The following is a 12,668-nucleotide window of genomic DNA, read 5'->3' as shown; positions in this document are numbered from 1 at the left end:
TTTTTGCAGAGTGCACAACACTCAACTAACCAGCTCATGTTGCTAATTTTATGGTTGATCCATAAGTAGAGGGAGCACAATTTTGTGTGTGTGTGTGTGTGTGTCCCCTTTGGTAATTTTTGTGCATTAGAAAAGAAAGAGGAAGGGTTGGCTCTGTCCTCAGGTGGAAAAATACCTGCCTAGGATTCTGGAGGTGTTGGCTGGGGAATTCTGGGAGTTGACGTTCTCACCTATCCTGAGAAACACTGTCTTAGTATGCCGAAAACTGCATACAACAATCATGGCCAGCAGCCCCAGAGTTCTATAGAGCATGTGCAAAGTGCAGGATCTCCCTCCTTACCTGAGGTGGAGGATCTTACCTGCCCTGCACACTTTTTAATGCTTTAGGACAGGGTTAGGCAACCTTGGCTCTTTTCTGACTCGTGGATTTCAACTCCCAGAATTCCTGAGCCAGCTAAGCCCACGAGTCAGAAAAGAGCCAAGGTTGCCTAACCCTGCTTTAGGGCTAGGCCGTTTTCTTTTTTCATTATTTTTATTTGTTTTTTTTTTTAAATTTGATATTTTGTTTTTTATTTTATATTTTTATTTTGTTCCGTGATGTTGTACAGCCTCCATAGCCATGTATTTTGAGTTTTAAATAAATAAATGTTTTAAACAAATAACGGCATCCTTCTCGCCCACCCTTTTCTTGAGAAGAGGTGAGCCTTTTCTAAATTCTAAATCAGGCGTGGCAAAGAAGCCTCTGACTCAGCCTCTTGACGTGTCCGGAGGCCAGGAATAATTTATACATGAAGGCAGATATGTGCAGAAAAAAGAAAATTTGTGAAGATTTTTCTCGGCATTTCTCTATATTTTTCCCCCTTTCTTTTCTATTTTTCTATCACATTTTTTTGCATTTTTAATTAGCTTCTTTATTTATTTCTTTTTTCTTTTTTTCTCCCCCCATACTTTTGATTAGTTTGCATTAGTTTTTATTTCCTTTTTAAACTTTTTAATGCAAAGTTTGTATCTATAAACGGAACACCCTTGTGTTTTGTGAAGAATATCCGAAGTGAAGAATATCAGAATCTTTTGGAGTCTTTGAATCTGAGCAGCATCGTGGCCTAAGTGGTGAAGACTCTCACTCAGAAGGTTGAGAATTCGATCCTTTGAAAGCAGTGTTCTCTCCTAGGGCACAAAGAGAGAGAGAGAGAGAAACATCTGCTGTGAACTCCAGGTGGTGTCAGGCAGGGCATCCAGCCAGTAAATACTCAGCTCCATCCAATTGCCCCGACTTTATCCTGCCTGAATTAAGAGATTACAGGGTAGAAATAAAGGGAGTTTTTAAGTCTTTGAATCTATTTTCTATTTTCGTTTTCCTTATTTCTGGGTTGTTATTGTTGTTTTTGCACTTTTGGCTTGCGCTTTGCCTTCTTTTTACTCCCCCCCCCACTTATTGGATTTTAGTTTCTCTTTGTGTGTGGGTGTCTTTCTCTCTCTCTTTCTCTCTCTTTTTCTCTCTCTCTCCTTGTCTCTCCCTCCCTCCCTCCCCCCTCTCTCTACCTCTCTCTTTTTCTCTCTCTCTCCCTGTCCCTCTCTCTCTGTCTCTTTCTCTGTATGTGTCTCTCTTTCTCTCTCTCCTTCTCTCTCTCTCTCTCCCCCCTCTCTGCCTGCCTCTCTCTTCTCTCCCTGTCTCTCTCTCCCCCCTCTCTGTCTCTCTTTTTCTCTCTCTTTCTCTCTCCTTGTCTCTCTCCATCCCTCCCTTCCTCCCTCTCTCTCTTTCTCTCTCTCTGTCTCTCTCTCTTTTTCTTTCCGTCTCTCCCTCCCTCTCTCCCTCTCTCTTTCTCTCTCTTTCTCTCTGCCTCTCTCTCTCCCTTCCTCTCTCTTCCTCTCTCTTTCTCTCTCTTTCTCTCTGCCTCTCTCTCTCCCTTCCTCTCTCTTCCTCTCTCTTTCTCTCTCTGTGTGTGTGTGCGCGCGCTTGTGTGTATGTATTCACTCTAGCTTGTGGAAAAATGTTCTGTTCTTTGCACATCAAAGTCCAGTGACCTTTGTGTACTTTTGGTATTTTTTTTAATGCCAAATGATTAATCTATTTATGGAGGAATGTGCCTCTCCTTATGGCGTCACCTCCAAACCTTTTCAGGGGTATTTTATCACTTGCCCACCTTTCCTCTGTCCCTTACAATGCACAAAAGTTGCCACAGGATGGACACCCCCCCCCCACACACACAAACACATTGTGTCTCCTCTACTTAACGGCTGTACCGTAAATTAGCAACATGGGCTGGTTAGTTGAACATATTATGCAAAATAACAGTTGATGAGCTTGTGTTTCAACACATCCTGTGAACACAGCCCTAGACAAGATTGTTTAAGTGTGAACTTCAACAATCCCTCTTCCATAATTTTATTGAACTGGGCAAAAATATTCTGGGCTACAGAGACTCCTGACCAAATCTAACACTGATCCTTCATTTTCTAAAGTCCATAAAGAACATTTTGGTTTAAATCCCAGCAGTCTGTGGTTACGTTTTAGAATTAGCTAAACGGAAGCCCTTAGTCAGCCATGATTCAAACTCCATTGGCCTGAAAATGGGGGAAGTGATTTAAGCATTTTTCATATCTTGCTGTATTTGCAACACACACACACACACACAAAACATCGCATCATGAAGATGAACATTTTGTTTCATATTTTTCTACGTCAATATTTCATAAGACATACTTATTTGTTTATAGCATGCAATGGTTTTTTGTTTTTTTTTAAATTGTTCTAGTGATTTTTCTCATGAAGTTTATGGAGTATCTTATTATTAAAAATAACGGGAGGGGGAAAAACCCCAGTAGATAGTAAAACAACTGAATATTATATACAACCCCAGAGCTTGCCATGGGATTTCTCATGGGGAATAACAATACCATCCAAGAAAAATGTTTGTGTGAGGAGCAAAAATAGAAAAAAAATGTAACTTTGGCAATACTTTGTTTCTGGATCCAAAGATCACTTTTTGCAGTTCTAGATTCCCATTTGCTGTCAAGACCAGGGTGTTAGAATGGGAAGTTGTGAGTGTGAAGCCTGCTGGGATCCAGTTGTGCTGACCGTCAGTGGTCAGCAATCCTGATCGGAAAATCCATTGGAAAAGCATTACGAGGATTTCACTCCGAAGCAACTGGGTGTTCTCGGATTTCCTGTAAATCTTGCAAAATTTAATGATGAGCTTTTAAGCGTATTGATGTAAAGCAGCATTTTTTTTAAATGAGAGGGGGGGAGGGAGGGAGAGAGAGAGAGGGAGACAGAGAGAGAAAGAGAAAGAGAGGAAAGAGAGAGAGAGAGAAAGGGAAAAAGAAAGGGAGGAGAGAATGGGAGGGATAGAGGGAGAGGAAAGAGAAAGAGGGGGAGAGAGAGGGAGAGGGAGGGAGGGGGGAGAGAGAGAGAGACAGAGAAGGAGACAGAGAAAGAGAAAGAGAGGAAAGAGAAAGAGAAAGGGAGAGGAAAGGGAGGAGAGAGTGGGAGGGAGAGAGATATAGGGAGAGGAAAGAGAAAGAAAGGGGGAGAGAGAGAGAGGGAGGGAGAGCAAGAGAGAAAGAGAAAGAGAGGAAAGAGAGAAAGAGAGGGAGAGGAAAAAGGGAGGAGAGTGGGAAGGAAAGAGAGAGGGAGAGGAAAGAGAGAGAAAGAAAGGGGGAGAGAGAGAGGGAGAAGGAGGGAGGGAGAGAGAGAGAGAGAGAGAGAGAGAGAGAGAGAGAGAGAGAGAGATTCCCTCTAGACTTATAAAACCACATCTCCAGTGGTGAAGAACACTGGAAATTGTGATTTAGCAACAGCTTATGGAAAGCCGTCTGTTCCCATTTACAGTAATAAAACAACCAAAGATGTACAATTGGTTGGACTCTATCCAGCATGACATATTTCCTTCTCTCCTTCCTTCTAGTGCCTTTTAATACTTCCTCTTACCAATCTGAGACTAAATACTTACAAGAGAGGAATAAATGGAAGTGCTTGCTTAGTTGGCTTTGCCAGACAATAAAAAGGAGATTGTGCAAAGTTGTTTCATCTCTAATTTGTTAGCACTCACCCTCCCCTCCCCGGCACTTTCTTCTCAGAATTTCAGTCTCGCTGAGTCAGTTTGGCCTGGATGGACCTCACCGGGATGGGGGTTGCAGGATCTCCTTGCTATTAGCCAGATGTATGGAAGAAGATCTTGTTAGTATTGTAGCAGGAAAACAACGGGAAGGAAGGAAGGAAGGAAGGAAGGAAGGGAGGGAGGGAGGGAGGGAGGGAGGGAGGGAGGGAAGGAAGGAAGGAAGGAAGGAAGGAAGGAAGGAAGGAAGGAAGGAAGGAAGAAAAGGGAGGGAGGGGAGGGAGGGAAGGAAGGAAGGAAGAAAGAAAAGGAGGGAGGGAGGGAGGAAAGGAAGGAAGGAAGGGAGAGAGAGAGGGAGGAAGGAAGGAAGGGAGGGAGGGAGGGAAGGAAGGAAAGAAGAAAGAAAAGGAGGGAGGGAGGAAAGGAAGGAAGGAAGGGAGAGAGAGAGAGGAAGGAAGGAAGGGAGGGAGGGAGGGAGGGAGGAAGGAAGGGAGGGAGGGAGGGAGGGAAGGAAGAAGGGAGGGAGGGAGGGAGGGAAGGAAGGAAGGAAGGAAGGAAGGAAGGAAGGAAGGAAGGAAGGAAGGAAGAAAAGGGAGGGAGGGGAGGGAGGGAAGGAAGGAAGGAAGAAAGAAAAGGAGGGAGGGAGGGAGGAAAGGAAGGAAGGAAGGGAGAGAGAGAGGGAGGAAGGAAGGAAGGGAGGGAGGGAGGGAAGGAAGGAAAGAAGAAAGAAAAGGAGGGAGGGAGGAAAGGAAGGAAGGAAGGGAGAGAGAGAGAGGAAGGAAGGAAGGGAGGGAGGGAGGGAGGAAGGAAGGGAGGGAGGGAGGGAGGGAAGGAAGGAAGGAAGGAAGGAAGGAAGGAAGGAAGGAAGAAAAGGGAGGGAGGGGAGGAAGGGAAGGAAGGAAGGAAGAAAGAAAAGGAGGGAGGAAGAAGAAGGAAGGGAAACAATAAAGGAAGAAGGGAAGGAAGAGGGAGAGAGGGAGGAAGAAGAAGGAAGGGGAGGGAGGAAAGGAAGGAAGGAAGGGAGAGAGAGAGGGAGGAAGGAAGGAAGGGAGGAGGAGGAGGAGGGAGGGAGGGAAGGAAAGAAGGAAAGAAAAAGGAGGGAGGGAGGAAAGGAAAGAAGGAAGGAAGGAGGAGAAGAGGAAAGGGAGGGAGGGAGGAAGGAAAGGAGGGGGGAAGGGAAGGGGAGGGAAAGAAAAGGAGGAAGGGAAGGAAGGAAGGAAGAAGAAAAGAGGGAGGGAGGGAGGAAAAGGAAGGAAGGGGAGAGGAGAGGAGGGGGAGGAAGGAAGGAAGGAGGAGGAGGGAAGGGAGGGAGGAAGGGAAGGAAGGAAGAAGGAAAGAAAAAGGAAGGGGAGGAGGAAAGAAGGAAGGAAGGGAGAGAGAGAAGAAAGGAGGGAGGGAGGGAAGGGAAGGAAAGGGAGGGAGGGAGGAGAGGAAGGAAGGAGGGAGGAGGGAAGGGAGGAAAAGGAAGGAAGGGGGAAGGAAGGAAGGAAGGAAGAAAAGGAGGGAGGTAGGAGGGAAGGAGGGGAGAGAGAGGGAGGAAGGAAAGGAAGGAAAAGGGAGAAGAGAGAGGGAGGAAGGAAGGAAGGAAGGGAGGGAGGAGGGAGGAGGCGAGGGAGAAGGAGGGAAGGAAGGAAGGGAGGAAAAGGAGGGAGGGAGGGAAAAGGATAGGAAGGAAGGGAAGAAGGGAAGGAAGGAGGAGAAGGGAAAGGAAGGAGGAAGAAGAAAAAGGAGGGGGGAGGGGAAGGAGGAAGGGAGGAGGAAGGAAGGCAAGGAAGGGAAAAAGAAGAAAGGAGGGAGGGAGAAGGAAGGAAGGAAGGAGAAGGAGGAAGGAAAGGAGGGAGGAAGGGAGGGAGGGAAGGAAGAAGGAAAGAAGAAAGAAAGGAGGGAGGAGGAAAGGAAGGAAGGAAGGGAGGAGGAAGGAAGGAAGGAAGGGAGGGGGAGGAGGAGGAAGGGAAGGGAGGGAGGAAGGAAGGGAGGAAGAAGAAAGAAAGAGGGAGGGAGGGAGGGAGGGAAGGAAAGGAAGGAAGGAGGAAGGAAGAAGGAAGAAAGGGAGGGAGGGAGGGAGGGAAGGAAGGAAGGAAGGAAGGAAGGAAGAAAAGGGAGGGAGGGGAGGGAAGGAAGGAAGGAAGGAAGAAGAAAAGGGAGGGAGGGAGGAAAGGAAGGAAGGAAGGAAGGGGAGAGAGAGAGGGAAGGAAGGAAGGGAAGGAAGGGCGGGGGGAGGGGGAGGGAGGGAGGGAGGAGGGAAGGGAAGGAAGGGAGGGAGGAGGGAAGGAAGGAAAGGAAGAAAGAAAAAGGGAGAGGAAAGGAAGAAGGCGAGGAAGGAAGGGGAGGGAGGGAGGGAGGAAGGAAGGGAGGGAGGAAGGGAGGGAGGGAAGGAAGGGAGGGAGGAAGGAAGGAAGGAAGGAAGGAAGGAAGGAAGGGAGGTGAGGAAGGGGGGAAGGAGAAGGGAGGGAGGAAGACCGGAGGGAGGGAGGGAGGGGGAGGGAAGGAAGGAAAGAAGAAAGAAAAGGAGGGAGGAGGAAAGGAAGGAAGGGAGGGAGAGAGAGAGGAAGGAAGGGAGGGAGGGAGGGAGGAAGGAAGGGCAGGAGGAAGGGAGGGAGGAAAGGAAGGAAGGGAGGGATGAGAGAGAGGAAGGAAGGGAGGGAGGGAGGGAGGAAGGAGGGAGGAGGAAGGGAGGGAGGAAAGGAAGGAAGGAAGGGAGAGAGAGAGGGAGGAAGGAAGGAAGGAAGGAAGGGAGGGAGGAAGGAAGGGAGGGAGGGAGGAAGGGAGGGAGGGAGGGAAGGAGGGAAGGAAGGAAAGAAGAAAGAAAAGGAGGGAGGGAGGAAAGGAAGGAAGGGAGGGAGAGAGAGAGGAAGGAAGGGAGGGAGGGAGGGAGGAAGGAAGGGAGGGAGGAAGGGAGGGAGGAAAGGAAGGAAGGGAGGGAGAGAGAGAGGGAGGAAGGAAGGGAGGGAGGAAGGAAGGAAGGAAGGAAGGAAGGAAGGAAGGAAGGAAGGAATCCAAACCTACAAACGATGGCCATACCTTTATCCTTTATTTATCCTGGCCCATTTTTTCTCATCCTTTCTTTCTTTTTCCCTCTTTTATTTTTTAAAACATCCTTGCTTAAGGGAAGGGGGGAAACCCTAATTTGTTTCTGATGTTCCAGAACTACCCATTCCAGCTGCCTCAGCCAACAATATCACCACTTAGCAATGGCAGGAATCTAATTTAATGAGATCTGGATGACCACCCATCCATATTGGACACCCCCCCCCCACAGCCCCAGCCAGCCAAATAAAGAAATACTTCAGCATTGCTCATTCAAAGAGTGGTTAGGAGGACAGGAAATGTGCAGGGAGGGGTGAAGGAGTCACACATGCCATCCTGGCCCTCCTCAGCCAGAAAACATTTGGTCATGTAATGAAATGAACTTACATTTGGTCTCTCTTCCCCTGCCTCTGTCGTATACACAAATTTAGTGTGACTGTGTTGGGATAGCTAAGAATAAGAGGCACTTGCTTGAAATGGGGGGCTATAGAAACTGAATAATATACATACATACATGCATACATACATACATACATACACACACATACATACACACATAGAGAGGGAGGAGAGGATGATAGATAGAGATAATTGATAGATGATAGAGATAGATAGATAGATAGATAGATAGATAGATAGATAGATAGATAGATAGATGATAGATAGATGGATGAATGGACAGACGGAGAGAGAGAGAGAGAGAGAGAGATGATACATATGTGGGATGGATGGATGGATGGAAGGAAGGAAGAAAGGAAGAAAGGAAGGAAGGACAAAGAGTGTGTGTGGGAGATAGATAGATAGATAGATAGATAGATAGATAGATAGATAGATAGATAGATAGATAGATAGGTAGGTAGATAGATGGACGGACGGACGGACAGACGTATTGCACTGGCTGTTATTTGTGAAGCCAGTGAGTATATTTGGCAAACCATGTTTCTGACTTACATTAAGTGAGTTGGCTGAGGACTATTTAAAGACTATGATTAAACAAGACGTGGTTTGAGATGTTGCATGACTCCACTGAATGGCAGGAAATTAATGGGGTGTTGGTTATTGACCACTCTCCTCTCTAAAACGCGCCTTGTAAACATTAAATGAGCCGAGGTGGCGCAGCAGTTAGAGTGCAGTACTGCAGGCCACTTTAGCTGACTGTGTTCAGCAGGTCAGCGGTTCAAATCTCACCGGCTCAAGGTTGATTCAGCCTTCCATCCTTCCGGGGTAGGTAAAATGAGGACCCAGATTGTTGGGGGCAATGTAAATATACATACATACATACATACATACATACATATATACATACATACATACATATATACATATACATATACATTGCTTACCGGTGTACACCGCTTAGAGAGTGCTCGCATTTAAAGCAGTATATAAGTCTCATAAATAAATAAATAAATAAATTAAATGTTTGGATAGGTTTGTTAATGGTTAGATGAGAGGTGGGGCAACTTATCAAAATTGTAGGTGAAATAGCTAATGTGTTAGGCGACAAAAATAAAATTCAGATGACTTTCTCTGGTTGAAAATAAAGGAAGGAAATTTAACAGAGACTCCAGGGCAGGTTTGACATTAGGAAAGAGATCAAACACAGAAAACAGAACAAAGAATACAGCTTAGTAACAGAAGTGAAAAAAAGTTCCTGCAGTTGTAATTGATTACACACAGGATATGAGACAAGAATTTGTTGTAGTTTTAAAAAAAAACCCTCTCAAATTTAACAATAGAAATTGTTTCCAAATCAGGCTATGTCAAATCTTCTCCACCCTTCAGTCAGAACTGAAGAAGCTTTTTGGATGAGAAGCGAAACATCTTCAAGCAAAACCAAGACTGTCCAGGCGCCTTTTGAAAAACAAAGCACCGTTGGGAGTTCAGGACTAAAGTCATTTTGTAGGAGAAGCCAAAAAGGTGTCCATGGTGGGCAAACAGGGGCTGGTTAGTAATCTCTTGGAGATGGCAGGATTTGAATTCCTGCAAGCAGCAGGATATTGGAGTCAATAGCCTGAAACTATTCCTTTCAAACTTGTGATTCCATCATTCTGTGATTCTCTGAATCAGCCCTTTAGTCTTGCAAGTCACATTCCAATCCTCAAGTCAGCGGGATGGGCTGTGATGTGGAGCTGGATTATCCCAGGTATGTGACCTGGAATCGGGCCATAATACAGGTGTGTGCAGAAATGTTACGTCTCCTTTTCACTGTTAGGAATCTAAAGAATCACTGTTGACATTAATGGGTTCTTTGAGTATTCTTTGAGGATATGGGATAGTGAGACATTGCTTTTGTCATGTCGTCAGAATTAGAATAGAATAGAATAGAATAGAATAGAATAGAATAGAATAGAATAGAATAGAATAGAATAGGGAATAGGGAATAGGGAATAGGGAATAGGGAATCAGAAGTAAGAATAGGATAGGATAGGATAGGATAGAATAGAATAGAATAGAATAGAATAGAATAGAATAGAATAGAATAGAATAGAATAGAATACAGAAGGAAAGGGAAGGAAGGAGGGGAGGAGAGAAGAGAAGAGAAGAGAAGAGAAGAGAAGAGAAGAGAAGAGAAGAGAAGAGAAGAGAAGAGAGGAAAGGAGAAGAGAGGAGAGAGAAGAGATTTTGGAGATCTATACCACGGCTTTTCAACCAGTGGTATGGGTACCATCTGTGGTATATTGGCACCTGGCAGGTGGTACGTGACCATCCTAGAAAAGTAGTGGGGGAGAGGAATGAGCTGAACCGGTGGCAGCACCGCACAAACCTGAGCGAGAGACGGCTGGAGCTGCAGGGCTGTCAGGGCTCAGAGGAAGAGCCAGGATCAGTACCGCTTTCCAGCTGATCAGCGCTTCGGGACTGTCAGGGCTCAGTGGAAGCACCAGGATCAGTGCCAGGCTCCAGCTGGAAAGCAGCGCTGATCCTGGTGCTTCTGCTGAGCGCAGAAGAAGCGCCGATCAGCTGGAAAGCAGCACTGATCCTGGTGTTTCTGCTGAGCCCAGAAGAAGCGCCGATCAGCTGGAATGTTGCAGCCTCTCCAGGGTCTTGTGATTTACATTCAGATGCTTGGCAACTGATTCATATTTATGACGGTCACAGTGTCCCAGGGTCATGTGAAGTGACCAAAACCTGCTGCAACCACCCAGCAGATGGGGGGAATAAAAACCAAACACTCCCCCACCACACCCCCGCTCCCAATCCTCAACAGAAATGCTCACAATGAAAACCTCAGACAGGAGGAAGAGCGCCGCCGGGCGGGCAGGCAGGTGTCTTGCTTGGCTGTGGCTTGAGGGGCACTTTTTTCAGTGCCATTGTAACATCGAACAATCACTAAGCGAACTGTTGTAAGTCAAGGACTACCTGTACTTTATAACTTTTTTACTTTCCTTTTTTTTTGTCATCAAGTTTTTGACACCTTGCTAGGTGACTGGTGGTACTCAGATGTTGCCATATCCTAAAAGCGGTACAATGGGTGAAAAGGTTGAAAAGCCCTGATCTATACCATCAGACAAATGGCTGTCCAGTCTCTTCTTAAAAACGTCCAGTGTTGGAGCATTCACAACTTCTGGAGGCAAGTTGTCCCACTGATTTGACACACTCACTCACTCACTCACACACACACACACACACACACACACACAGAAAACACACACACACCCCACCACCATCTTGGCATCTCTGACCTTAGATGTCCTCTTGGAGAAAGCACATTTCATGGGGACAAAGCAGACAAACAAGATGACTGGAGCATTATTTGTGATGTGGCAGGATTGCACCATTTTGTTTTGGAACTATCCTGTCTTTGAGGAAATGGAGCAGCAAAAAAAAAAAAAAAAACAAACAAACCAGCTAACAGTTTCTATTTTTTTTCTAAAACCTTTATTTACGTTGGCTTTGCTTTATTTGGTTAAAGCCTTTTATGAGCAAAGATCTCTCAGCATCCTTTTTTTTTTTTTTTACACAACACCAGCCAAAAGTTAAGTGAGGGTGAGTAGGGTACAATAAGGACATATCAGAAATACAAGGCTTTCGTTCAGTCACGGAGAAGAACTAAGGCAGACTTTTTTAGCCAGCCTCCATTCTGATGTGTCGGACTACAACTCCCAGAATTGCCAAGCATGGCGAACATCATGATGCTTCTCATCGTTTAGAGCTGGAGTGTCCAACCTGGCAACTTTAAGACTTGCAGACTTCAAATCCCAGAATTCCCCAGGCATTTGTGGGATTTGAAGTCTGCAAGTCTTTAAAGTTGCCAAAGTTGGACATGCTGGTTTAGAATCAAGCTACGCCTTCTGCTATGTGTCCCAAAAGGTGCTTTTCCCAAAGCTTCTCATCCAAAAGCTTCTTCAATTCTAGCTGAACTGAACTGAAGAAGCTTTTTGGGTGAGAAGTGAAATGTTTTCAAGGAACAAAAACTCAAGAAAGTCTTTTTAAAAAGCATCTTTGGGACAACCATGACCTGGATGATTGAGAATCTCCATAAACCAGGGGTAGGCAATCTTGGCTCTTTTATGACTCGTGGACGTCAACTCCCAGAATTCCTGAGCCAGCCACACTGAGGGGAAAGGGAGAGGTTTCCAAGCTGAGCCATGCTGGCTCAGGAATTCTGGGAGTTGAAGTCCACGAGTCATAAAAGAGCCAAGGTTGCCTAGCCCTGTCCTAAGTCCTCCTGTTCTAAGTGATAAGCCTCCTAGGCCAGGGGTAGGCAACCTTGGCTCTTTTATGACTGGTGGACTTCAACTCCCAGAATTCCTGAGCCAGCATGGCTCAGCTTGGAAACCTCTCTCTTTCCCCTCAGCATGGCTGGCTCAGGGATTCTGGGAGTTTAAGTCTGCCAGTCATAAAAGAGCCAAGATTGCCTACCCCTGCTAGACCTTCTGTTAAGTGATTATTTAGTAAAACTACTGATTATGTACTATCAAATCAGTGTTGATTCTTAGTAACTCTACAGATGTGATCTCCAGAAGGATCTGTCTCCTTCGTCTTCATCCTTCAGATCTTCCAATCCCTGCTGTAATCAAGTCCATCCACTTTGCAATTGGTCATCCTCTGTTTCTCTTTCTTTCCATCTTTGCCAGCTTTATGGACTTCTCAAGAGAGTCCGGTCTTTGCAAAGCAAATTATTTGGGTCTGGTCATTTATGCCTTGAGTGAGAAATCTAGATTGATTTGTTCTATAATATACTGGTTTTCTTCCATGGGATTCTCAAGAGTCTTCTCCAACACCAAAACTCAGAAGCGTAAAAGTAGAAAAATTAGCAGGATTTAATCTGGAGTCTTCTCAATGTCATCTGATCCACAAGAAGGCTTGCCTTTTACTTAAGAGCTGTAGGTTTGTGCAAATTGTGTAATGTCAGATTTGAATCATCCATTTGGGAAAACTGAACCGAATTGGGAAACACCACTCCTTTTGATATTCAAAGCGAAGCACCCAAAAGGGTTAATTGGGTAAGAAAGAAAAGCTGTTTCAATGCATATGCAGAAACATGCATTGCATATGCAGAAGGATCGTTGCACTGATGATGTTGCCTAGTTTGGTAATGAAACATTTGCAAGAAAACAAACAAGCTCAGAGAGCCTCAAG

The sequence above is a fragment of the Crotalus tigris genome, unplaced genomic scaffold (genome assembly GCF_016545835.1).
Source record: "Crotalus tigris isolate CLP2741 ecotype Arizona unplaced genomic scaffold, ASM1654583v1 scf7180000019753.2282721675:598951, whole genome shotgun sequence".
NCBI lineage: Eukaryota > Metazoa > Chordata > Lepidosauria > Squamata > Viperidae > Crotalus > Crotalus tigris.
Note: the sequence above shows the minus strand (reverse complement) of the source record.